Source organism: Sinohyriopsis cumingii, chromosome 16 (assembly GCF_028554795.1).
Source record: "Sinohyriopsis cumingii isolate HCF-2022 chromosome 16, ASM2855479v2, whole genome shotgun sequence".
Classification (NCBI taxonomy): Eukaryota; Metazoa; Mollusca; class Bivalvia; order Unionida; family Unionidae; genus Sinohyriopsis; species Sinohyriopsis cumingii.
The window spans coordinates 85,785,044-85,810,109 of NC_142976.1; the positions used below are offsets into that span (position 1 = coordinate 85,785,044).

Below are 25,066 nucleotides of genomic sequence, written 5' to 3' on the forward strand. Positions count from 1 at the left end.
AACCGGCTATTTGTATACTATTTAACATACTTTGTAAATGACAAGGTAAAATCAGCAAGATGTCCACATATATAGCCCGTTCCATCTGGGTCTGGAACGGCACAATCGAATGAAACAGTGGTTGTCGTCCGCCACCCCGGGTTAAATATTTAACAACTTAAAGTGGTGGCACAAGACCGTACGAGTCTAAATACAAAAGATGTCGGGGCTTTACCACGAATGCGACCTCACGAGTCCCAGGTCATGTGGGTCTGTTTCACAAGGTCTGGCCATCTTGACGGACTTCTAGCTTGGCCAATTTTCAAACTCGAAACGAACTTGAATTATCCCTCCGTTGAGGTACTGATGACTGACAATACCAATGATTAAACGTTTCGGTAAGTATCCTTGGAAAAGGTTATACTCAAACTTGGTTCGGAGTTCTGTGAAAATGGTGAATTGTTTTCACTTCTACACTTCGTATTTGATTCTAGGCGGTCGGTGGGCTTCTTAGATGATGAATTTGTAATCGTTTGCATTGGCCATTAAATAGACAATGGTACTGCTTCGATTCAGTCTCAGGCGGGCATATACTCCGTTCAACAAATACTTGTCTTGCAACCACATGTCCAAAGGATTTTCTTTCGATGGTTGTTAAGTCCTACATTATTAAGATTGCCATCTTTTGTAACTGCTGTGTCCTTAAACTTCTCAAACCTGTCAAATTTTCTACCTCGCAAACATCGCAATTGGTGTTTCTGGATCTCAGAACCTCAAGAGATTTTCTGGGTACGCTTGGCAAAAGTATGGATCTATGCTGATGCTGACCAGTTTGTCATTCCAGGACAAATCCACTTCGCTTAACAAGGAATGCACGAATTCGTAAATGGAAGTTACTCTGGCATCGGCCCGTGGAGCGGTGTCGTCCGTTTTGAAACCTTTGACTTTCAGGTACAGGTAAATGCTATTGAGAGCGATGTAATTATTCTTAGTTCTGTCCTTTGATTTAAAATTAGATTGAAGTTGAAGTTGTCAAGACGATACGGGATGCAATTCTACCCATTGGGATTCTTGCATAGTCATATATGTTGGGTGGCATGGCAAACACATACAGTTCGCAAGAATATTTTGTTTCATCGTTATTTCTTTAATGATCCAAAGACGTCTAATTGTCTGGCTGATCTTTTTTTCTTAGTCTTTCTCGCAAAGTGTTTTATGAGCTCTGAGAGGAAGAGATTGTCTTCTCTTTCTGCCTTGTCTTTTAGTGCAGCGCATATATATGAGTCTCTCGAGGGGTTCTTGTTGTTGTTGTTGTGGGGTTTAACGCCATTTTTTACCACACGATAGGCTATTTATGGCGGCCAGTATTAATGGTGGAGGAAGACCCGGGAAAACCCCGGGAAGAACCACCGACCCACTAGAAGCTACTGGCAAGCTTTCTCACATACCCACATTGGCCGAATCCTAGACTCGAACCCACGCTTCTCGGGAAGTATAAACGTCTCTTCCAGTTTGAAGTAAAATGATTTTGCATACTTTCAAGAATTCAAGAATTCTTCTTTCTGAGTTTGTCGATGATATCATTTTGGAGAAATGATCTTCCTTGCTTCAATCGGCATCTTTCAAAGCGTCTTATCTTAGAGTCATCATCGGTTTTAAGACGGTGGCCACCCAACGAAACGCATATTTCAGCATGTCCTCTAAACCGTGTCCTAGCTGTTATACTCCACCACATCGGATTACACAAAACATGAAATTCATCCTTTCGTTCAGTTACACAGTGTATGTAAAATACTTTAAAAATTCTTCGTTACTGTTGACTGAATTCTTGAAGCCGTTACTTATGAATCCAAATAAAATTACATACAACTCAGGGTGGCCAAAATTTTGGTACCCGAAAAATAACTCTCTTGATGTTGAGAAATTGTATGCTATTTGATTTTGACAAGTTTGTTATTTTTTACCAGGGCTTTGCTAAACTGTTCGACGAGCACAGAAGCAACCGTTTCCACCACATGATGAGCGCTAAAATAATACTCTACAGGAATTCTGAAGGCATAGATGTTCAATCGAGGATAGGATGTGCTGGCTTTGTTTTAATTTGTACACAATAATATCATTTGCGTGCAATGTTTGCTACACCTTTTTCGTTCAGGATGTCGACCATGTCGGGGGTACATCCGATGCTCCGATGGTAAGAATGGTTGTAAGCTTTGACCAGGAGACCTGAGCGTCTGTTGATGCACAAAGTATTTCCACATCCGTTTTTGTAAAGTGCGTTGAAAACGTTCCACGATACCGGCTTTAGTTTCAAGATTATCAATAGCGTTTGGTTCAGAAATTCGGAGCTTATGTTTTCCACCAGATAGGGTGACGTCTGTTTTGTTTCAACACCAGTTTAAGCCTCGCACTAACTCAGCTCGTTTTGGAAGTCAAAGGAATGATCCTGGCAGATCTGGAAAAATGCCCCTGACGCAAAACAAATATTTTTAACCGCAAACGTAAATGGCAAAATGAGAGACAATGGCTAAATCAGCTTGCCATTGACGATCGCGTACCTTCAGTTTGGTAAGACTTCTGGAAATGTTTCGTTGAATTGATTTGTGTACGTGTAAGTGGCTTGTTCTTGCAAGTGTCATTTCTCCTGTGGTAAGCTTTTCTATTGGGTTTTCGCAGGACTATTAAATTTTTGAACTCGTCTATAACTCGCAGGATGCACAGGATTATAATAAATGCTTGCTAATAGGTTCCCCATAATAACGCATCAGTCAGTCACTCCACAGTTCACTGAAGCTATCTAAGTGTCATGGGGTTATTTGGAAATTGAGTGACATATCCGACGCGCCACAGGAGAGGAACATAGGGGACGGGTGGAGCTGGTAGCAAAGGGATCACTTTTTCATTCTTTTTTCACGCATTCTTTCTATTATTTATGTTGGACCTCTGTGGAAGAGGGAGTGGCCACCATCATTTCACCCCCAAATTTGTGTGGTGTTGATGTTCAATGCTCAGAGTATATAATGATGAAACTTTAAACAAAATATAACTAACAGACAATACAATTGAAAAAGATATATATCATTCATGTTCTGACTTAGGCAACTCTGGTTGTTCTCGTACAATTCTTAGATGGTGTACTGTAAGAATTGGGATTTCGTGTCACGTGGAGGATAACAGGTTGGACATCCGTGAAAAAGCATTCATTAATTCCTAAGCGAATATTTTCCATTGGTTTCTCACCTCCTCCTCTTCGGGCATTTTATATCAATTTGTCTTCCCTTACGCACAAGCAATTTAACACACGCACAGCTTTGGTGGAGTATCAACGTTTGATGAACTCCGCAGTTTATGGGCGTATGACCGCTAGTGTATTCTCGGGCATGAATCGGTTGTGGTACACTAAGGAGCACGCTTTGACAATGGCACACGTTTCCTCCAAAGGATAGATCCCTCCATGCGCCATGAACAGTTCTCAAAAATGTTGTACAACAACGACATAAAATGATCAAAGATACATTTCTTCCTGAAGGTCGAAGATATAAAAAAATGAGAGCAAAACAAAGCGTAGATAGCTCCTCTTTGTTCTGTGCGCACGTTGTCCTTGTAATAGTGGGAGTGGATCTAATGTGTCAGGATTCGTGTTGATTGGCTCAAGTATTGAAGAATTGCGGAAAATATTCTTTGCCCATTTCTATCATTACAGATATTTTAGGCATTCGACTCAAAGGCTTGGTTCAATAACGGATGGAATCTTTATACTATGTTTGCCCACTTCAATGTTTATGAATTTTGCCCCATTCATGGCGACTTTAGAGCATTCGCTGTTTTCTCTGTATGGAATTTATTTCAGAAGAAAGTTCCATTCTATCCCGAGATACCATGGCAAGACGATGTCAGTCTCCGTAAGGTTCAATGTTCTCTTGGCTCCATGTGTCATCGATATGGTCTAAGATCCATCGAACAAAATCGAGCAGCGTGTTAGGTCCTCGAAAAATTTTTCATGTCCTTCAGGAATCTTGCTACATTAGGGGGCATTGCTAAAGGTTCATGCATGCACTTCTCGCACGAACAATGAGTCATTTAAAAATTTGGAATGTAAATAAGGAAAGTAAAAAGGTAAAATACGAGACATTTTTGTCCGCAATCAATGTATTGCTCTCTTTAAGTATGCATATAGTCGTATTTCTCACAATAATAAGTATATAATACTAATAATGGCATTAAAGTGTTCTTCGTGATGATAGACGTGAATGTATTTTCCGTCTGAGAAACTGAGCCTTCAAAACACCAAAAGGCCCACACATCTCTTGATGGTGTACTTTTCCATGATGCCGTATTATTCCTGTCGGGGTACGTACCCTCCACGCGATGATGGCTCGGGATAAATACATCTGCTCTTTGTAGATGTTAATTTGGACGATGATAAAATTTGGTTCGGCAAAGGTCGTTTGTCAAGAACACTTTTGCGTCCGCTCTCTTTTGGAGGGAAAACGTGGGTGATGTAAAGTGTCGCTTAGTCATCGGTGATGTGAAACTTGTTTGATTGCTTTCGTGATAAATGGAGTTACATACGATCGTCTTCTTTGACACGGCATTGTCGTTTCAGTATGGTCAACAAGGAATCCCACAAATCGATGATGAAACCTAATGATTTATGCAGCGGTACTTCGGAATAGAAATCTTTAAATCTCAGCGTGTAAGTGTAAGCCATGGTTGTAAATTTTCTGGAGGAGCATTTATCCGTCTCTCGAACGTGGTAATATTTTAGGTTGCTACTGGTCTACTGACGTTTCAGGTAGACGCTTGGTCTGGGCGTAGACCTGAAAAGCTCATGTCGTCCTCAAAATCGCTGGCATGGATTTGAGCCAAGATTTCAGGACGTGTGCGAGGTGATATGTCACGTCGTGGCTTCTAACCTTCTTTTTTCTCACTGAAATAGTGCGATTGTTTCATTTTGATTGCAAAATTTTTATTTGAGTAGGTTCTCAAGAAGTCGAGATAGTCAACACATATATGTGTGTGTTTGTGTGTTCTGACTATTCAAACTTTAAATTCATTAACATTATTCTTCTCCTTTGCCCATATGAACCCTTCTGCCTCAAAAACATTTTTGTCTCTTTAAATCATTTGGACACATTTCACACTGGATTTCCCATGCTTATTTATATTAATGCTTATTGAGGTCAATTCGAACAGTACTACTAGTTTCTGCCCGATTGAGGTCTGCTATTTGTAACACGGTTCCCATTTTGAGGCTATAAGTATTATGAGGCTATAGTGAATGAGACCATATGAGGCTATGTTGACGTATGCAACTAATTATGTGACAGGAACGTTGACAGATTAGTAGGGTCTTTACGTAACGCGTATATATACCTATATTGTGCACCTGGTATATGTTGTTCTAGTTGTTTGGGTGGAAGTATTTTGGATATGCTAATCATAGAAATCATTTGTCCATAATGCTGTCGATGCCATGTACATTTCTGTATGCAATGTTAAAGTAATTTTCAGGGGTACAATTATTAAGAAGCATATTTATTTATTATTTATTAGCATATTTATTTATTATTTATTTAAACTTTTAAAGATTTTACTGAAAGTCCTATAACGTGTTTTTTTTCTTGTATGACAATATGATTGTGAATCCTTAAGTACATTTTGCTCCAAATTGTGGCATCTACTATCTAAAATGAAATTTATTATGATCAAATATTCAGATGTACAGAAACAAATTAATTTTAAATCATGACAATAATAAAGTGAATCATTTGACTGTTCTAGAAATGTCGCGTATACAACGCTCGATTATTATTAGATTTGCATGATTGGGGCCAAAATACTTTACCAGTCTGCGGAGGAAGCTAAGTAACGCAAAAATTGGTTTTCGAACGTTTCATCTTATAGTTATGATCTGAAAGATAAAGCAGTTTTTGATGTATATCTGCTCATTGCAATTGTGCATTGAGTAGTTTGCATACATGATTACAGCAATGAAATATTGTATATGAAGAGTCCAGATATTGCCTTAGACAATATTACATTTTTAATATGTGTTTTTCGGTGAAGTAAACTAAAGTAAGGTTTTAAGACCCATTATACTCATGGTTTTGCTTGGATCAGACCTATGGACCCCAACACGCTCATTATTTGATTTGAGAACCAGGATGAGTAAACAAGAGTGAGGAACAAATTATCTCTTGGCATAATGATATAAGCCAGTAGGTACTTGGCAAAGTGAAGGCTTTACGTGGGCTCAAAAACAAATACTGTTTGATCTGAACACAACAGAGATTCAGTAAATAAATGATTTCAAAGACTAATTTATTTTTCAAATTTCGATATATGCCTCTTCTTTGTCGGAGGCATGTATCTAATAACATTCTCCTCGAATGTTCGTTATATAAATTACTCCGGAGATATCCGTTTTAAACAACACTATTGCCGCTACAGGCCGTTTTAGTACGGGTTCAGCCTTCTTTAGATATGTTTCACGATTGAACTTGTATAATGTGAATAACATTAGAAACTACAGCAACAGATCTGATCACTGATTTAGTTAAATTTTAACTATCTCTAGTAATCGATGTCAGATTTATTCAAAGGATTAATTACACATAAAAGATCGATAAGAATCTCTGGGGTTTTCAAAGGATTGCACGCCGCTAGGATAGACGTTTGTATCTAATACAGAGCCAAATGAGAGGTTTATAATCAGGCAATGTGTTTGGTGTCTTTCAAATTGCACGAAGAAACGTTAGGTATGTTATAAGCATTGTATCCATTACAATAAGCTGCAGATTTTTGTTATAACAACATTCATGCATTCAAGGTATCTTCCTTTGCTCGACAACAGGTGGCGCACGAGCAAAACACGTCCGCCAGTTTCTCTGAAGTTAAATTTCCAGATAATTTTGTGTTTTGAAATGTTGATTCGCAACAGTTAAAAACTACTAGCGCAATAACAAAGAGTTAACATTCATGTTATTTTCACATTAATTCCACCCTACCCATCTGTATAATATAACAGTGATTTCCATTCACGTTTGCTGTTTATAAACTTTCCAAATTATTAAACCTTTTCTAACCATCCGTCCTTTAATATTCCCAGCCAATCTCTCAAGCAACTAGATGTATTCCTGTAATGAAGACGTATCTCAGTTATATCAACCCGACGATGCTAACTGTATATTTGAATGATAAAGCCAGAATTAAATCATGGGTATTATTAAAACTCTATCGTCTTAAAATAAGAGACGTGAGAAGCAACAACCTTTGTAAAATTCAACAAATAATGTATTTCCCTTGAATACAAAGGTGATATGAAAAAGAACTTATGGTATTCAGTATTAAGTCCCAAAATAATCACAGAATTACAGACACAATTCTTAATGTTATAAGTTCTTTATAAACTTTAGTGGAAGTTCATATTAAATCAACATTAAAGTGTTGTTGTGCCTCTAATGGCTTGTGTTGTGTTGATGTTCAATGCTCAAAGTATATAATGATGATATTTAAAAAAAATATAACTAACCGACAATACAATTGAAATATACATAACACCTCCATTTATTAGAAAGAGAGATTTGTGCAATGAAGCTTTTTTCTATTAGTTAAATATATACGAGATAAAAAAATTACATAAGTTGAATGACACAAATTATACATTAAACAATATATTTCTATACACATGAAAGTGCATCTGCTATTAAATTTTTCCCCTTGATATGGCTGAGGTCAGCATTGTGTTCCTGCAACATCAACCTTGACCTTAATAATCTCTCATTTCCTTTTACTCTTGCCAATGAAAGTAAAGTGATTGTCATCACTAAACACAATCGGACAATGAGCTTCACTCATATACACTTCATAGTGTTGCAATGCCAAACACCAAAGCCAAACATTCCTTCTTGATTTAGGAATAATTTTACTGGTAATTATTTTTTTTATAGAACAAATAGCATAATCTACGCCATTTTAGTTTTCTTGAATCAATGCTGATCCAGCCCAAACGTCACTTGCATCAATGAAAGTTTTAAATCTTTGCCTCAGATTTGGAGCTAAAGAAACGGATGAAATCTTAAGCATGGACTTTTACTTCTCAAAAGACTCCTGACATTTTGCAGATCAAAGAAACTAGGTATTCTTGTTCAAGAAATTTGTCAGGGTTTGAGCAATTATGGAAAAAATTGAAACAAATTTCTGATAATATCCGTCCATACCTAAAAATCGCATCAGTTACTTTTACTGCTAGGCACATGCAATTCAGAGATTCCTTTCACCTTGGCATTCATAGTTTTAAATTGTCCATGTCCCACGATATGTCTTAAACTTGTAACACAAGCACGACATAAAAACTCACTCTGGATAAATTAGTTTTCAAATTTGCATGAGTCTGTTTGTCAAAGAAATTTCGAATTCTCTCTAAATGATCTTTCTAGGAGTAGTTGTAGATGATCACATCGTCGATGTAAGCATAACGATTGTGCAGACTAGATGAAATTATGTTCATGAAAAGTTGAAACGTACAAGGGGAAGACTTAATCCCAAATGGCTTCACTTTATATTGATAGTCATTCTGGAATCACAAACGGCGAAATCTGCTGTGTCCTTTTCGTCAGTGGAATTTGACAGAATCCTTTCAGAAGGTCAAATTTGGTGACATATTTTTCATTCCCAATTGTATTAATGCAATCATTGATTCTTGGCAATGGAAATGAATTTCTTTTGGTGAGACTGTTTACCTTAGTATAGTATATGCACATGCGAACAGTATTAGCTGATGTCGGTATATGTATAAATGGTGAAATCCAGTCATTTTTACTCAGTTCTATGAAATCATTCTCCATCAAATACTGAATTTCTTTTTGAAACATTCGTGTCAGAGAGTATTAATCATGGTGTTTCATGCGTGTGGTCTATATAATTTCAATGTTATGGTAGATATTCTTTTGTTCTTGAATGAACGTCTGAAAACGAGTGTTTATATTCAAGTAATATATGTTTTAGCTCGTTAATTTCTTGTTGCTGCAGACGTGTAAGATTCTGGTCCAGATTATTCATAATTTCTGAATTCCGAAGATTTTTGCTCCAAAATTCACCACAGTCCCATTGCATTTCATAGTGCTCAGCATGAAGAGGATATTTTTTGGTTGGGCAAGAGTGCTAGAACTCTATTACCAGGCGGAAAACTCCTTTGTGTATACTTTTATCTTACGTTAATTTCATTTTGACTGCAGAGAGGATATTAATTATTGCATCCTCACAAGCCTTTGACAACTTGCATTTAAAATTAGAAATATAATCGAGAAAATTAATTTCTGTATTTTCATTTGAACAAAGCTTCTCCTTAACAACCTAATGGTTCATAGACAATGTGTCCAAACGCTAATTCAAAGGAACTAAATCATAAAGATTCTTAAACTGATTCCCTAACCGCAAACAACAGTAAATGAACACCATCGTTCCAGTCTTTGCCAGTATCAAAACAATATGAACGAATCATACTTTTCAATGTTTGATTATATCTTTTTAAAGCCCAATTGGCTTTTAGGGCGATAGGAGCAAGGCAAACTTTCTGGATGCCTGATTTATGCGTAACTTGCTGGAAGATCCCAAACTTAAAAGTTTACCCTTGATCAGATTGGATAGATTATGCATATACATATAGTAATACATTTGGAGTATGCGCATTTGGTTACAGCGCCCCGTTTTAAGTCATTCTTAGATTTGTGAGATAACTTGTCCGATTATTTGAATTCGGTGCTAATAGAGATATTCCTCTGCCCGAAATAATTAGCTAATTACTAGGAGCAAACGTCACGGAGTAAAGTGTTAGTGAATTTCCATGAGGCCATGGTTCACTAGTAGTGGATTCAGGTCCAAACCGAATGAGTGTCTATGGAACAATAAAGTCCCTATTAAAATCTAGAGGTGTACATTGGTAGCGTGACTGCAGTGGCAGTATGTACGGTAGGAAACCGGTAAATTACACTATGTAATCAATAAGAAGGTACTCGGCAGATACCGTTTCTGTCGCCATGGTGGCAAAGGTGATGCAGTTGTACTGGCGAAAGTGCCTGGAAACCATAGTTTGACTGGCCTAAGATGGCGTAGTTCAAATAGTTCCTTGTGTTAAGCGTTAGTTGTATAGTTTCTACGGCGTGAACTGCTGGCTTTACCGAAGCCTAATCAAGAGAAACATGTAGATGTGTGGTTGATAGATTTTTGGCAGGTTGTGAGATCTGTGGTCTCGCATTGATAAGAGTAAAAGGTATGTTCAGAATGGACACGTCGGGCTTTCTAATTTACAACTGAAGTTATATGGAAGTCTTTATATATATATATATATATATATATATATATATATATATATATATATATATATATATTCTAATTCGGTTTTCCTATCACGTGTGACACGATATGCCTTATTTACAAACATCCGTTGTATGGTTTAGTCAATAAGTGGGATGCAAGGCCTTGTGATAAATCTTGTTGATCCCTAAACAGCCAGGCAAAGACGTTTCATTGGCTAGAGAAAGAATTTCCTTTTCATAGTTCACAGACCATTCGTTGCCCTCAGGTACATCGGGCGGGCTTTCTCCATTTTCTCATACGAACCCCATTTTTAACCAAATTACAAATAGCAGTTTCTGTGGCTTTAGTGTCGCCAATAGTCCTCTTAAAGAAACATGAGATCTCATGTCGTTCTCCTGTTCAACGACAAGTAATGATTGTTTGTCACCATTATAAAAATAATGAAAATGAGTAGTTAAAATATGAGCACTGTGATTAATATCTTTTGATTGATCCAAACAAAAGCCTGACGAATATATGTGTCAGCTAAAAGAATGCTTTCCTGTCCAGTCTAAATCTCAAAAGCTTCAGTCGCCATAGTTATAGTAAATACAGATGCTGGGTATAAATGAGGGGTATTTTCAATTGAATGAATTTTCTGATCCAGACGTGGTGTGTCTTTTATAAGTGTATTAAACAACACTCACACTCACGTTAGATTAAGACTTATCGCCATCGGTCAATCCTGTGTTTTTTTTTTACAGTTTATAAACCTTTGTCAGTATGCCTCACAACCCTTCAAGATACATTCCTTTACCACATCATGAGCAGCACATTGTTGTACTAAACATGATGTGAAGACTGCAAGAGTTTTGCCAGTTAGTACACTTTGTAATGATTTATTCCAATGCAATCTTTGCCATCACGGATTCCTGCATTTTGTTTTCAAAATGAGGAGAAAACTGATCTAATTCATTATACATAACAGGTCACTGCCTTCACATATATCTGGCAACATTAAAAACTGAACTTGTGTGCAAATGTATTCCACTTGTCAGTTCTACATCATTTATTATAAATTACATTTCTTGTTCTTTTCTGTTACTGTCAGCAGCTGTATTTACCTCTATCTTATTTCTCTTTGCATTTTGTATATGCCTATTTTGTAGCTCTCCGTCTGTTTCTCTCTATCTCTGTGCGTATATATATATATATATATATATATATATATATATATATATATATATATATATTCTCTTCCTGATTTTGAATTTCCATTATTTCTTGTCTGAATCTGGAGCTTTTAAATTAAATTTTCATTTGGTGTTTTATTTCAGTACCATTAATTTTATTCCGATGCCAGATTACTAATAACCAATAAAACCCAATGTACTTTTATCCAAATGTTCATTTCGACCATACTATTTTGTATTTCCGGCCTCCTTAATGAAGCCATCGCTTCAAGAAGATTATACTGCATTTATTTTTTGTTTATTCTCTTTCTCTCTGCATGTTTTTTCTCCATCTCGTTTATTTCATTTTGCATTTGCATATTTCCGTAATCTTCTTCCTCTCTTCCATTCCTCTCAATGATATTTGATTTCCATTATTTATCTTTGAAGCTGAAGATTTCTTAACTAACCTCGTGTTTTTATTTCAAATCTTTTAAATTCATTACAGAGCCAGATTGAGAATTACTAAATACATCCAAAGCACTTTTTATCTAACAATTCATTTCGATCATGTTTCATCAAAATGTTTCATATCTTGCTTCTTTAAAGAATCTTTGCTTCAGAAAGATCACATTATCTGGCAAGCCGGAGCATATCGTTCTTTGTCAAGAACTCTAATGCTCCCTGAATAGGATTTAAAATTAAAATTCCCTACTTTAGCTGACAATGAAAGCGTGTTAGTTAGTCAAAAACATTTTCAAATATGTGAAATTAAAATACATGGGCTAAGAAATTTCCCAAGTGAAGTGACTTTAAATTTGTATCCTAGAATACAGCCACACACATTTTTTGTTACGACTCTATCTACTTACTAACTAACAGAAAAGAGCGAAAGCCAACAATCTCTTTATTTCCCTAGAATAACAGGAACGATTTTTAACAGAACTAACGGAATTGTGAATTAAATTCCAAATGGTTCTAAAACGTTTTCTCACAAGACGTAAAGGTTTGTGATCCAAATGAATTAAGTGGTGATCCGAATTAATTACTATTTTGAACGTGATGATGTGACAATAGAGTGAAATATGGTGATATGTTAACAGTCTTGATAGTGTCATAGACTCGGGATTAACCAGCTGTGCACCATAATTTGGTCGGGGTGGATTTTTACTACTGCATGCAAATTATCCATATGTTATTAGAGATGTTTCTCTTAATATATTAGTGTTACATGTTGAGCTCATTGGACCTTGGGCACTTCAAGAGGATGTAGTTGTGGAAAATTAGTTGTTTTGTGGTTACATGAATTTTAACGTATAGCTTCTCCCTATTTGCGATAATGCGCCACTTCATAGGCATATTCTCAGACTTCCTGCGGTCCATGGAGTCAAATTATACTGAATTACTAATTGGCTAATCCCATATTTATTATGCCTGTAAGAAATCTCTCAATAAGTTTTACCTATTACAATGTTGATGTTTATATTATAAATGGCTTATCAAGGTTTGATATTTTACATTCAGCACCATTTCTTGAACAAATTACATGCCTGTGTTACCTCATTTAACATCAGATGTGTTTCTCTATAATGTGGTTGCTTGATGGGAACATCACGAAATGTGTATTAAACAAAGTTTCATGTTATTCGTGTTTCGCAGTAAACGAACTTTTCAGCGATCGAGTCAAGTTATTATGGACACCAACTTTTGTTCGTTTGTGACCCATAACCGCGATGGTTCAGTATTTAAGGTACGTGATTCATACACTTTTACACTCAGATGAAGTCACAGTAAACTTATCGCCGAAAGTAATATCTTAAATATACTGACTTTATATAAAATCTGTTAGACTTATTGAGTAATGCAATTTGTTTTGTGCATAGTTGCAACCTTCCTAGCAACCGCAATTCTTTTAGTATCATTATACCCTATCATCGGTTTACCACAGTTTTGTACAGAATACGATATAATATGTGAGAATCTTTTTTTATTCTGGAATATATTGAACCTTGTTCATATGTGGTTTATATCGCAAGATTTGCGCTAGACTGAGGTTTGCCACTTTGCCATATCTGATTCGTTAGCGGATTCCGTCTGCTAATTCGCTTACAATATGGCACAGTTATGTTATATAATCCACAATGTCCTCGAATGAATTTATAATAATCCTAACTAGTCTTTATTTCCAAAGTATTGATCACTTTGTAATTCCAGTGACTAAGTTAAATAAAGAAATCTTCCTAAATTAAAAGATTGACACAACACTACGACTAATTCCAATTCGCATGTTAAGATAGGAATGATTATATTTGAGGTAAGCATAATTAATATAATACTCTATGATACAATAACAAAACCAGGGTGAAGGTTAACTTCATTTATATGTTGTCAGCGAGATCAGGAATTTTGAAATGAAAAACTAATGTCTTAGACTCAGATAGAAGTAAACACGTTACCTCCATTTATGATGATCTGAATAAACCATGCTTCATCTCTAATCTCAAACGTTTTTAATCGTGAAGAGAGGAAACCAACGTGCTACAGCCAGATAGAAAGGGAATAGTCCCCCATGCCTATGTTTCATTTACTGCAATGGCAAGTACGCTATCACGGTTTCAGTTAGTTTCATAAAACTATCCGTTAAAGGTGTATTTGATTACATGAAAGGTCATTGCCATGACTTGTACGTTCTATTTCTTTGATCTTTGTTTCTGTCAATCGTGATCAAAAAGAAATGCATTGTTAGTACGGTCTCTGTAATACATGCATCATGAAAACAGACTACTGCATGTTTGGACGAATACTTGTGACGACGATTGAAACATAAATTGTAGTACTGAAAAATGTACATTATATCACATTCTGGTTATTTTGGTTTTTTAGGGATAATCTAATAAATTCTTATGTATCATCCATTTTATATGGTTGAAATAATGAAGTGGTTAATGGATGGATGGAAGGATGAATTAATCACTTAGAAGAGCAAATAGCATAAAGGAAATCCCCAGGCCTCAAAGTTGTGACATTATTGTAGACAAGTTGATATAGCTTGGGATAAATTATATACCGTGCTGATATGATGTCTCTAACGGACGGCGGATTCTATTAAAGGTCTTTAATATTTTAATTAAACCTAATTACAAATAACTATATATTAGTTACGGTGTAATTGTCTCTCTGCGTACTTAATGCAAGAATAAATATTTGATGGTAGTAACAATATACACAGAAAATGCATGTTAATATTCTAATACTGTCTCCTATGAAGAACAAGTAAACATTTCAGTGCTTCTTTTGTGCATACTATTTTCATTGTTTTGAACATCTGGTCACCGGATCGTACAGATCCTGCTTTGCATTATCATTAAAATATGAAAATATCGTATTGAAATCTACGAAAAAACGGAAGCCCGTCATTTTCATTGACAAAGAGGTTATTGATCTGCGACAGTCAGAAATGTTTCAAATCCAGCTGGATTGATAGACCGGCCCAGCTTTCATACCTAGTCTTAAAATAGAATTTCATTACTGGGCATTCATTATTCAATTATTAGAGAAGAAAAGCGAACAAATAATTGACGTAAATAGGGCTTCTAATGAAATCGCCTGTTTATAACTATTAAGCCTTGTGCAATCTGGACCTTTAGTAAGAATGAAGGTGCTTCGCAAACTTGCTAAAAGAAGGATCATACTGATGAATAAAACATAAGACAGTTGAAATTTTGAGAATTATATAATAAACACCTACAGCATGATAGTCAATTAATGTTGCCATAATATGTTGTAACCTCGGGGAAAGTGTTCATTCATCGGTTGGCGACATGCATTTATTCTACGGTATTTAGAAATTATTAAAGAAAATCACACAAGCATATAATTTAGGTTTTCTTTAAATTAAGCTTTTTTAAACACTACGAAATAAAACACTGAATTTGAATTTGTCGTCAGCACAAAAGAGAAACAGTATAGAAATACATTCCGCATGCTTCATCAATATTTGCTGGCAAGATGTCAAATGTATTTGTTATTAAAACAACTGAGATGATAGTAAAATATTTAATGCACACAGGGTAAACAAAATTATGACGACCAACGTCCCTTTCTGATCATATAATAACATTTTAATCAAATTATGATCAAATAATAGAAGCGATATATTGGGACCTAATTTTTCTGCAAGTATATGATTTATAATCCCAAATAAACATATGTGTCAAGTTCCCGTCTCAAAGAGACGAATTATTGTGCCCTGCAAAATCTTTCTTCCATCGGCAATTTAAAATTATTTCATTGAGAAAGGATCATATTGGCGAAGAATATTAATATGTATTACCTTATCCATATTATACGGAACATTTTAAGATCGCAAATATCCTGCGATGATTAATTTTTGGAATGTTTTATTTTTAAACTGCCATAGTGCTTCAGAAGTTTCACATGCTTAACAGTGTGTTTTTCTTTACTGGTCCAAGGAGAAATGCTTATCTAAAACAAGACAGAGAAAACGCATAATTTCAGTTTAGTCATAGCATATGACCTGTGCATCGTATTCTTTTATTGCAAAGACCTATGAAGCTACCTAGACGTCTTGTTTGAAATATCGATTAATTACATGTATCGTCCAAGTGATATTCTAGAGCATTGTTGGAACCCTTTATTGTATTTTACCAGTGTCATGCACGATACTTGAAATGGTTAACCTCCTAGTATGGGTATAAGTTTTGCGTTTGCTTGTTATTTCCAACACCAATTAATTAAACACTGGTAACAACATCAATTATAGGCTTATAATGATAATGTTAAGACTATGTACAAAAGCGTGGCCGGTCTATCAATCCAGATACGAAGAAATCAATATGTATTTTTGAAGTTCATTTTTTATCAGTCCAGACCCATAGTCTTCCAAACCTGCACAACGTATTTCATCTTTTGAGGTATGGATGGGACTCAATACTGAGTTTTCAGTACTACAATGTGGCATAGATCCATGGTCTTTGAAAATCACAAAAAGTTTATCAAGCTATCATTAAAAATAATAGATGAACTAATAATAATAATAATGCTAATAGTTTTTTTTAAATATAAGAAAAGTCAGAAATTAGATTTAGGTCTTTAAAGAAATTTCTTTATGTAACATAACTCATTACTAAACAATTAGTAAATTACATATTTTAGAAGCTCTTAAAGAAAACAGTCACACAAACTGGTTAATCATATTTTCCTCTCGCTTGCATTATCAGTAATGTAGCTCAATTATTTAGTAGACTGATTTCATAACTGTGTATAGTATGCACTACATGAATGATATTCATTTTATATATTCTTCATTTTACTATATTTATGACGAAATCTAGTGCAGTATTTGTTCCTTTTGATACAATAAAGCGAATTTATTTGCGGTAGGAACTCGATTGGACTGAACATTACTTGAATTGTTACTGTTGATAACATTGTTCTAATCGGCAGAATCAGAGATTCTTCTCTTGTCAAATGTGTAAAAGGCCATGAGCTGAGTTCACTCATTATTCTAGTTTCTATACAGCTTCTACTGAATGCAGGTACCATTTTCATTACTTAGCAAACATCTAGGAAAAGTCAGAGAAAACAAACTCTCGATTTTTTTTATAGAGATTTCAATAAATAGTAATAACAACTGAATTAATACAGTAAGAGGCTGAAGAGTTGATAAGAGTTTTATATAAAGTGGTATGTACTTTAAGGCCTCCTTTTGGTCTAATGTTTCCCAAGTTAGGAAACATAACATATAGCATGATCAGCATTTGATGAACGAAACATCGCAGTTGGTGTCTAAATATTATTACAATATGAAATGATACACATGTGCTTCTGACCTCACATTTGATTCTCAAATAGTCGTTTTTCCGCTAAAATTGAACTACTATTAATTCCTTTAGGATATAGACATGGGACAACCAAGTTGATATTTTAAGAGCATATAACGGAATGCGTGAACATCCTATTACTAGAATATCGTTTCTACTCTACCAAGTTGATCAGCTGTTCCCTAATGCTTTCAGTCACGGGCATACGTTTTTGTATGTTTGGCTGTCAAGCACAATACATTTGATCCATCTTATTACCTACCCACCATAGCAACGGTCGATAACTATCATTACGTTTCATCTGGAAGTTTTGTAACGACAGTTAACGTGCAGGAAATTATAGATTTTGGTAAAACCTATACATGCGGTACATTTTAAAATAACAAGTTAATGTTCAATTTTGGATGAGTAGATGAACCCACGTGACAATGTTTCCATATACTGTATATACAGAGAGTATGTTGCCTTGTTATGTTACTTTGGAAAACTGCTTGAAATAGACTTTTTTCAGGCATATTAATTTAGAGGCGTAGATTTGTGTGCAAACCGCTTCTAAAGACGTCAGATAAGATTGCTACCAAATCGATAGCTTTAGACGGAGTTTATCTGATATGATTCAGCCAGTTAAATTACCACATGCTCTCCGCTTTTTTTTACTGTAAAAAGTTAAGAAATTCATTGTGAATTTCTTAAGGTTGATACATCTGATTTGTCACTTTGCAGTTCTATCTTGGGAGACTATATGACGCAGACGTTCAATATAGTGTATACGTAGTGCTTTTCTATAAGTTTTCGCTTGCACATGTTCAATGTTTGAGTTAGTGTACAAAACCTTTCAACATTTTAGCTATAAGGCTAGTAGCCTACACATACATGCATGAATTTAGCTTTCTATCACAGGTAAGGGCAAATGTTGTCTTATCGGTGAAGTAGCAAGGTACAAGACTAATTGATATTGTGGAACAATGCAATATTGTGTATCAAATCTTTCAAATTAATTTGGATACAATTTCAATTGCCGATCAGTAATCAATTGATTGAATTTACATAAATACCCTCTAACTTAAATAAGCGTATTAATGGATGGGCGAATATTTCCCAATCGTATGCCACTGGTCCGAAAATGGGGACAAGTGCACATCCCTTGGATCTCACTACGTAACCGCTCAGTTTCGATCTGTAGATAGTGTAAGACATCGAACACTAAGTGAACTCTACACTCTGGGAGGTTTGCAAGGTAACCATCTTCTTTCCTATTTGCTATCAATTATAAAATGTGTAGATTGTTCAAAATTAGAGACCATTCATAATGTAAATTAAAATAAAAGGTAACATTACATATTTTTGAGCTGAACGATATATACCTATTAATTTGCATGCGTTAAGACTAAATAGTAAATTGTGTAATTGTACACATATATTCTGGCTGCTAAATGGGCCAGTGAAGTTCATCAAGGGTAGATGGGAAGAAGATTGTTCTGATGGCTACCAATTTAGTAATGTGAATGTTCTGGACAACGATAGGACTAGCCATTAATTAACTCTTTTCCAATAAGGTCCTAGTTATTTATTTATCATTTGCAGTCACAGTTTCTGCAAACTATCATATTCTAACATATATATTGAGTCAATTCAAGCTCCCCTTGTAAAGGGAACGAATGTCACAGGATGAAGCCGGGTTGGGACTGGATTAGGGAAGACACCAAAAGCAACTGCGTTTACAAGATGTTTATTTATAAACGCAATTTAAATATTAACAAATCTGACACCATTATAAACAAAAAGATAAGGAAAATTATAAAGTTCCTAACATGGAACTATCAACAACAATTAACTCAACGAGAAAAAACTCAAAACATGAATCTAACAAATGGAATTTCAAAACAAACGTGAATTCCTATCACCGATGAACAAAATAAAAGTGATCTACACCCCAATATAAAGAAAGTCTTGAATGTATCATTCAAATAACGATTTAGAAAAGAATGTAAATTTGGATGTATCGTTCATAAAACGCTATTGAAAAGAATGTAAATTTGAATGTAATTACGAACCTATCGATCGTTCACACAACAATATAGCAATAGGAATGAATGAAATTACGAACCTATCGATCGTTCACATAACGATATAGCAATATGAATGAATGAAATTATGAAATTCAGTAGTGGAAATAACATGGAACACTATATATAACTATCGTGGCGCCCATTTGACGTCCAAGATGTAACTCCGGTTCCACGCGCTATAGTCAATGGCCAGAGAAGCACCTACGCATGGACCGCTCCTCTCAGTCTAGTGAAGGATCCCTCGAGAGCCCTCACATCACAGACCCGATGGTCGCGAAGCCCTGGTCCCTCGAATCGAGAAAACCAGTCCACTCTTCCGATCCAACGTCACCATAACACAGCGTATACGTCATACGAAACCCCACAGAGTTCTGTGACTCCACATCAAACGATGTATAAGGCATGGTAGGCATGTATAAAGCAGCTCTACAGCTGGTGACTCCACATCAAACCATATACAAGGCATGGCATAAGGCAGCTCTACAGCTGGAGATTTGCTTCCGTAAAGGGGTAAGCTTCCTGACAAGACTCTGCGTAATGTAATTTGGTTATAGAGAATTTGCTCTATATGTGCACTAGCTGTGACAGATATGCCAGATAGGTACTTAGGTTTCCCGCTGCAGGCAATTTGCACGTGTAGGGGTCTGAGTTTCGCTCAGGATTTCGAAATAACTAGAGCCAAAAAAATATACCACCCTCGGGTGACGCTGTACGCGGCAACGAAACCCGAGTACATTTTTGACAACATATACATATTGATATAACTCGTACACAATTCCGTGACAACGAAGATATTTTCAGTTTCCTTTTCCCAACGTGCACATCACTGATTATAATAAAGTCACTACAGAGTCTGTGTTTCTTACTATCTGTAATGAATGTTGCAGAAAATTGATATTGTTTAGAACGCCGTCGTTGGATGTATGTACAAAGTCTCCGATTTGTATGAGTGAACACAATGTAAGTAATTGAAGAGTTTCAAAGGGTTTCCTGTAGGATAATTTTCCCTTCTTACGTAAAATAATTTTCATAATGAGCTAAGAAGAAGAGAATCAATCTCAAGTGACGCAATACATTGAAAATATTAACCTTTATTAGCTTTTGTAAATATGTTTGTATGAAAGTAACCTTTACTGTGAATTGATGAACCAACATAAAGAGACCCTTTGTTCTACCGATTAAGATACAGAAACAAAGTTCTCATGGATATTTACGTAGTCTTTGTCATATTTGTACGTATAAAGAATATGTAAACGATATTCACTTTCCTTTAGTAGATGTAAAGAAATAGTTCACGTGCTATGGAGAACTTTATATTGTTATGAGTGGCGAAGTGACACGACACGATGTTTCCACTTCAGTTTTTAGACGAAAAGATCTACTTAAGTTTATGAGGAATATTTCCTTATATCTACTCAAAATGCACATATTTTCCGTTTATTGTATATTTTAAAGCATTTTCCCCCATTATGTGCGAAATCGATTAATGGTTGGATTTATACATAGATCAAATGAAGTTGTTCCAAAAATTAAATTTACAATACTTCTGGGACAATGAACTTTCACAAATATAGCTACTAAATGGGAAATTAGATCAGTTTAAAAAGTATATATCGACTGTGTAGCAATAGTGTGTTTATGTTCTGTCATTGATATATTTTAATAACTCATTACATATATCATACAAGGGTAGTTAAGAATCGTTTCGTTGCATTGACAACTTAAGACAATGTATCTTGAAATTATTGACACTATCTCTTAACTATATTTGCACAATTCAGTTTATGCAATAGAACACGGCATTCATATGATGGCATGTTTTCTCCGAAATTTTTCATTGGATGACAATTATTGGTCAGAACATGACGTCATATAAATCTGATATATATTTGAGAACAAGGATGCAAAATTAAATTAACAGGGACCAGCATTAAGAGCGAGGTATGTCCATTGATTTTTGTCTACTGTGGCATTTCAATACTAATACTATTTAACGTACCTTTTGGAGTTATTTATATTTTACTTCTATTGATAATACAAAATGTAACAGCCTTTTACGTAAATTTAAAGTCTGAATAAATATATTACGTCTTAAATTTTAAATGGAAATAGTTATTTTTCAGACATTTGGGCCTAAAACGTAGCTTTAACAATTTTTCAGTCATATCGCTACGATGTCTGCAGTGTGACTGTTTATAGTAATGTCTAGCATTGAGGCATCATGCCGCAGACATATAACATGATGTCCCACCAAGTCACATTATCCTGACACCAGGCCGACCGGTCCTAACACAACCTTGAAACACTTTAAGTGATACCAGTCTGAAAACCATTTCTACCTTATGCCGGACTATCACAAAATGTTGCACGAATGTAATTTAAACAATCTTGTGCTTCATCTTTGCAAGAGGTGGCAGTTAAAATTGAACTTTTGTATTACATAAGTCCAGCGTTCCATCATCTAACTTCTTTGAAATAAATTTCTGCTCCAAAATATATGGATAACTCTCTGTTATTTACATCATATAAGTAATGAAATGACTTTCTACGTATATTCAATATTATATTTCTAAGTGTCTTAAACTAAAAGGAATTTTGAAGCAGGAAACAACATATAAACAACTAATCAAATCCACGTTTCGCAAAAATTTTGAAACTTGTACCTGTGTTAGCGCTTGAGAAATTTTGTCGTTTAGAAAATAGACATAGACTGAATTATGACAAGACAGTTTAGATGGACCCTGCTGGTGAATAGCTACTAATGCTGGATGTAAACGGACAAAGTTTCGATGATAAAATGGACAAATGGGTAGTCTTGGTCAGGTAAGTATATATTGATAGGTCTAGGAGTCTTCAGAAAAGAGGTCAAAGGTGAATCGGAAACGTACCATTGCACTGACAACACCATATCTTGACACGATCGATAATGTCACGTGATTTAAATGTGCAAGTCAGTTCACGTATAGAGAGAGCATAGCATTGATCTGGTTCTAGGTTTAATCGGAGTGTATTCCTTGGATACAACTGCATGACGTAGTGAAGTTTTGATGTACATTGTTGTAAACAAGGATGTAAAATTTCATAAGCAAATGCATGCTGTAAGAGTGAGTAATGTTTATTATGTAGGAAGCTATTAGAAGTAAGAAATGTAAAATTGCCATTCATTTGTAGTTATATAATTTATAAATTGTACTTCTTTTCATAAAACAATAAAACGGCTTCCTATCCGAAAGACTGACAAATGAGATATTGAATCTAATATTTTCTTTAAAATTTCCAACTTTTTCATTGATTTTCTCATTTACAAATTAATATGCTGTTTTAAAGCAACTATGGTATAGATTATAACTTTTTGGACCGAAGGTCAACGTATTGTATCCCCATTTAACCCTCTGAGCTAAATTAATATATGCAACAAAGTTCTCCTAATAAACCTGGCTGAAAATAATCAATAAATTGTAATATTCTATTCTTCTCATCAGATCTTCACTCCTCTTAAGCCAACATCATAATTTTCCTATCATACAAAGAGATCGTAATTTACAATACTTACATAGCTTACGCTTTTGTTCTAACAATTCTGTTTATGGTTTTGTTCGTTTCATGTACATCAAAAGTAGTATTTCCAAGTCAATGCATCGACAGAATTAGGTTCTGAGCAAATCATTCCCGATTTGGAGATATGGCCCGTGTGCTTTTATGGTTGACTTACTATCAGCGGTACATTATACTACTTAACTCTTGTTGTTATTGTGGGTTTCATGCCATCTTTCAACACATGATAGGCTATACATGCGGCCAGTATTTCCGGTGGTGGAAGGATGCGGGAATATCCCGGGAAGAACCACGACTAACAGGAAGCTACTGGCAAGTTTTCTAACATACCCACGCTTGTCGAGCCTGAGAGACGAAACTGCGCATGCAGAGGTGAAATGTTTTTAATTTGTAAAGATGAGTATCTTAGAATACTTACCCACTCAAGTAGGAGAATTACGGCACCCTTTGGAAGTAAGATCATGTTTCTTTACAACGCTTCTTGTCACGAGAGATAATATAGGTACTGTTGAGTCAATATTTCATGCGTTGATCATCAATACCTGAGTAACACTCTGACGTTTGTATGTTTGTGCCATCAAGAAACGTTCTGCATAATTTTATTGAAAATTTACTTCACAGATGCCGTATACTATATTACCTAGGGTCTAGTAGGAAACTGCTCTTCCCGTTATAGTTCTTATTTTGAGAGAGGTGTGCAATGATTAATACATTTTTGTTTGATATAGCTTTAGGTAATCAGAAATAATAAAGTTACCCCAGAGTCAATGTTTCTTCAAACTTGCAATTTATTTCGCAGATGCAATTAAATATTTTCCAGAAGACACATTAAGATTTAAATGATTATTATAACTGTATTTTCATTCTTCTGTGTCAGCATGCATATAGCTAAAACACAACATGCAGAAATATCAAACATTTAAATTGGTTGAAGTTTTTGATTGATGTTCCTTTTCATGAGACGGAAACACTCATGTCTGCTAGTTTAGAGCGTCGACGGGTAAATATAATAGACAATAAAACTATTACTTACAAGAACTATTTTAATAAAACATTAATGAAAGTCATATTAAATTGTGTTCAAACTTTCACGAGGCCATCATTTGACACAAGTTGTACTTGAAGTAATACATTTATTTCCTTTGACTTGCATTATATAATTTTTGGTAATTTACTGACTTCTCTGAAACAAATGATGATCAAACGAAACTTGTACTTATCACTCTGATCAAAGCTAATCCTTGCAACACAGCTTTAAAACACATCTTAAATATTTAACGCATCCAAATATTTCAAAACTTTAATCATGTCATCGCTATCCATACGTAACACCATTTGCAATCAAACTTTATTGCGCGGTAGGACACATCATTTATGTAGCGATGTTGGCGTTATTAATATGGTGCATGGGTATTGTTTATAATATGAAAGAGTTGGGATTTAATGTATGTAACTCACAGAAAGTAATCATCTAGCAGTAATCAAGGTGTTCCCACCATTTACCTCACAGGTAGGCCTGTTTGTTTTTCGCATGCATGTATGCAAACCCGATTCATTTATTCTTAGTATTTTCGATTAAGCTTGTTTTGCGGGATGTTCCAGGGTTATATGGTGTTTGGCATAGATCTCCGTGAAGCAGGTGTGCGACGATAGCATTGTGACGTGATAGTTATTTTTATGGGGCTTACAACCTTTATCGTTATTAACGTAAAAAAAGGGTAGAAATACACTAATCGAAGTCCATAAACACCTGGATAATTGGAAGCTCAGAGTTGCTTTTAGTGACGCAGCTCTTTTCGTATAGAAATTTACTTTGTTGACGGCGGCTCTCTTAACTGAAGTACGATGAATTAAGAGCAATATGATGTACACAGTATATAATGTCCAAAACTGAAAGCAATTGACGTTAAACATATACATCACAGTTCATAATGGCGTCGTCATTAATCTGCCGCTGAAATAAGTTGCAACCGTGGCGGAGAACACGCTTGGGGCTGAAAATACACGGTAATGAATTAATAGTCGTTACCGTTAATTTATTAATGATCGTTCCCGGTAACGTTAAGATTATCAGGTGTATTAGAGAATGCAAAGATATCACTGCAGTTATGGAGCTTACCAATAATTATCATTAATAGCAAGGTAACAT

General features: G+C 35.2%; 1 protein-coding gene across 4 annotated transcripts in view; it reads left to right on the top strand.

The window, feature by feature from the left end:
* Nucleotides 1-25,066, top strand: part of LOC149780943 (uncharacterized) — a 161,002-nt gene that overhangs the window by 117,049 nt on the left and 18,887 nt on the right. Inside the window, exon 1 of one of the 4 annotated variants that reach the window (XM_089938043.1) lies at nucleotides 6,466-6,740. The exons of 2 other annotated variants lie outside the window; for them this stretch is intronic. The gene's annotated coding sequence lies outside the window, so the exon portion shown is untranslated. Of the gene's footprint in view, nucleotides 1-6,465; nucleotides 6,741-21,278; nucleotides 21,304-25,066 lie in introns of those variants that run through there. One more of the 4 variants, XM_089938044.1, reaches the window with a different exon arrangement.